The following is a 3794-nucleotide window of genomic DNA, read 5'->3' as shown; positions in this document are numbered from 1 at the left end:
CTAACTGTCAGCTAAACCAGTGCAATCCTATATAGGTTATTATCTCGAGCCCCCAAAGTTCTTCCCCTTTTCTAAGCCAGTTCCCTTCTTTAAGCCGGTTTTATGGCATGGGGGCTAGGTGTCAGGGACAGACCCTACTGGATCTTTGAAATGCATTTTTTGATCCTCTGCCGCCTGCACCTGCCTTTAAGCCTTTTTCCAAAACCTCTCACAACGGAACCATTGTTCCTCCTCCATCTAACGACAAGGCCAAGATAGCGATGGTAGAAGTTAAAGACTTAAAACAAACTTTGGCAACTGAGACAGGATACCAAGATGTAAATGCCTGGTTGGAATGGATCAAATATTCCATCCACACGTTAAACAAAAGCAATTGTTATGCTTGTGCACACAGCAGGCCAGAGGCCCAGATTGTCCTCTTTCCACTAAGGTGGTCCTCCAGTCAACTGGGCATGGGCTGCATGATAGCTCTTTTCCAGAATTCTACAGCCTGGGGTAACAAGTCGTGCCAAGCTCTCTCTCTACTATATCCCAAAGTCCGACACCCTGTGGGTCAGCCCCCAAGGGCCATTCAGCTTCCATCTCCCAACACTAAGTTCACTTCGTGTGTCTCACAACAGGGAGGAAACAGCATTCCTTGGAGACCTGAAAGGATGCAGTGAGCTTAAGAATTTTCAAGAGCTTACCAATCAGTCAGCCCTTGTTCATCCCTGAGTGGATGTGTGGTGGTATTGTGGTGGATCTTTACTGGACACTCTGCTGAATAACTGGAGTGACACTTGTGCTTTAGTCCAGTTGGCTATCCCTTTCACCCTGGCATTTTATCAACCAGAGGAAGGAAAAATAAGACATCGTAAAGCAAGAGAAGCCCCTTATGGGTCTTTCGACTCTCACGTCTATTTAGACACAATTGGAGTCCCACAAGGAATACCAGATCAAATTAAAGCCCGAAATCAAATAGCTGCAGATTTGAGTCAATATTTTGGTGGGTGACAATTAATAAACATGTAGATTGGATAAATGACATCTATTACAACCAACAGCGATGTGTTAACTACACTAGAGATGCTGTTAAAGGAATAGCTGAGCAATTAAGGGGCTATTAGCCAGATGGCTTGGGAAAATAGGATAGCCTTAGACATGATATTAGCAGAAAGAGGAGGAGTTTACGTCATGATTAAAACTCAATGTTGCACCTTCATCCCAAACAACGCCAACCCTAATGGAAGTATAACAAAGGCATTGCAAGGTCTGACTGCTCTAGCCAATGAGTTAGCCAGCAACTCAGGGGTAAATGACCCCTTTACAGGATGGCTAGAAAAGTGGTTCGGTAAATGGAAAGGAATAATAGCCCCAATTCTTACCTCCCTCATAGTCATAATAGGTGTACTTATTCTTGTCAGGTGCTGTGTCATACCATGCATCTGTGGATTGGTGCAGAGGCTCATAGAAACACTACTTACTAAAACCTCCCTTAACTATCCTCCACCTCATCCAGAAAAGCTTCTTCTTTCGGAAAATCAAGAAGAACAACTAAGTCAAGACATGTTAAATAAGTTTGAAGAGAAAGCTGTAAGAAAAATGCAAGAGGAGGAAGTTGTTAAATATGAATTCTAAATTTCTCTTCAAAGAATTAATATGTCAGTATGTTCCATTCTTTGCCTTCTACTTTTAAATGTAACTTCCTAGTAAAGCAACCTTTTCTGATTACCTGCTCCAACCTGACTCATTCTCCACCTTGACTCATTACAATTCATTCTCCACCCTAACTCATTTCATAACCATTTTTCCCGCCAAACCACTCACCCCATCACTCTCTTTAAATTAGTCAATCAGAATTAGTTTAGCCTGTGCAGTCTAACCCTAGCCAATAGGGGAATGACACAGCAGTAGGGACCATGTGCATCAGGAATAAGAACCCCTTTCCCTCCCTTGTCCAAGTGCGCACTCACCATTGCTCCATCTGTAAGGGTGCACCCTTCTATAGAAGTACCTTGCCTTGCTGAGAATTAAAAAGAAAATTTTATATTTGAGTGCTATTTCTTTTGCGGCATGGAAATGTTATTTATAACAAGATCTTCTGTATCTAATCACTAACCCTTTTTGTTCTCCTTTGCTTGGCTTCCCAGTAATCAATAATCATGCTCACTTTGCTTAATTGAAGATTAACGTGATCAAAAGACGGTCTGTTCCTTGTAAAAATTTCCAGTTGTGTAAGATGGTCATTCTCATGACTGTCTGGCTAATCATTTCCCATTGTGTACTCCTGGAGTTGGAATTATTTGCAATTCCTTTCTAAGGACAAAACTGTATCATCTTTCCTGTGTTTGTCCTTACTGCCTTTCAGCATATTCCAATATGCCAAGAATTTTAATCTCCTACCCCACCCCAAATTGCTGTTGATCACAATCCCCAACCCCAAATTGCTGTTGATCACAATCAGGCAATGTCTCTCTCTCTCTGTTTACTATCTAGTTACTTTATGTACATATGAAATGAGTCATGGGCAATACTGTGGAATGGAAATCATTATTGAATGGTCCTCTTCCCCCAAGTCATTTATGCCACCACTTCACAGTGGTTCCATTTCCAATTGTTTTGCCACTTTGCTGCTGACAATGTGTCTTACTAGGTTAGCATCTATAGTGATTAAAAAAATCTCCCATAACAATAGTTGTGTGAATCACAGAATTACCAATGACCCCTTATCAATAGCATTCTTGTTAATTAAACTGAGATGGGGAGAGATACAAACAACTCCGAACCTCACTCATGGTCCCCCACCAAAGCTAAGTATTATGGCTTCTCTCTCTGACCAGATAGAGGCAGAGTTTATTGCAAAGCCACAAGTGTCCTCCTTTGGATTCCCCCCAAATAGTGTTTCAGTGAATTCCTCTAGCTTGAATTGCTCCTCTCTATTTGCTGGGGGAGTTAGGCAGTCCGTATCCGATGGATTTACTATGCCGACAATTACGTGGCCTTTCCAGTTACCACATATGAAGCTTAGAAGATACAGTGGGGAACGGGCCAAATGGAGTCCCTTTCCTCAGAGTGCACGGCCTGGCAAAAATCCTTGAATTCAGTATCAACTTCCCTTCACAGCAAGGCTCTGCACCCTCCCCACGGATGCCTAGTCCTGAAACCATTTTGTTTTAGGTTTAGTTAGAAAGCTTTGTCTCAAGAGCACTTTTGTTTGTTTTGTTTTTTTAAGTCAAGGTAGTTTTGAATAAAGGAGACAATATTTGAGTATTTACAAATCGGGTATTTAGAATATTTACACATATACAAGTTCTGGGTGAAGTATTCTGCTCCAATTTGTAATCTAGGCCCACTTTGCTAGAAAACGTTAAGACTGAATTCAAATCAAGTACAGCATTTCAGAAATCTTTCAGGTGAAGCCTAGCTCTGGTTGCTAGGCAACCTGACAGCCTCCCAAGCTGGGACCAACTCGCCTCCCACACTTGACCATCTCTCCAGCGGTGGGACGCGGAGTACCCATTGGCCCGCATCTCCTCTCACTTAGTCCCAATTGGTCCGAGAACCTCTCACTCCGCTCCCGTTGGCTCTCGCCGTATCTCGCAGCTCCGTCATTGGCAAGTGGGCTCTCGTGCCACCCCACGTCAGTCTCTCACACCACTTCCTCGGCCCTGAGACTTTGTCCCCGCCCCTTCTCCCCGCCCTTGCAGCCACGAGGGAAAATCCTAGCGAGCCGCCGCCTCTACTTTCCTTTTGATTGGTAGAAGCCGGGCTGGGGGGGCGGGCGCTGCCGGGCAACTCTACCGGTCGCGATTGGC

Source organism: Nomascus leucogenys, chromosome 6, assembly GCF_006542625.1.
Source record: "Nomascus leucogenys isolate Asia chromosome 6, Asia_NLE_v1, whole genome shotgun sequence".
NCBI lineage: Eukaryota > Metazoa > Chordata > Mammalia > Primates > Hylobatidae > Nomascus > Nomascus leucogenys.
Note: the sequence above shows the minus strand (reverse complement) of the source record.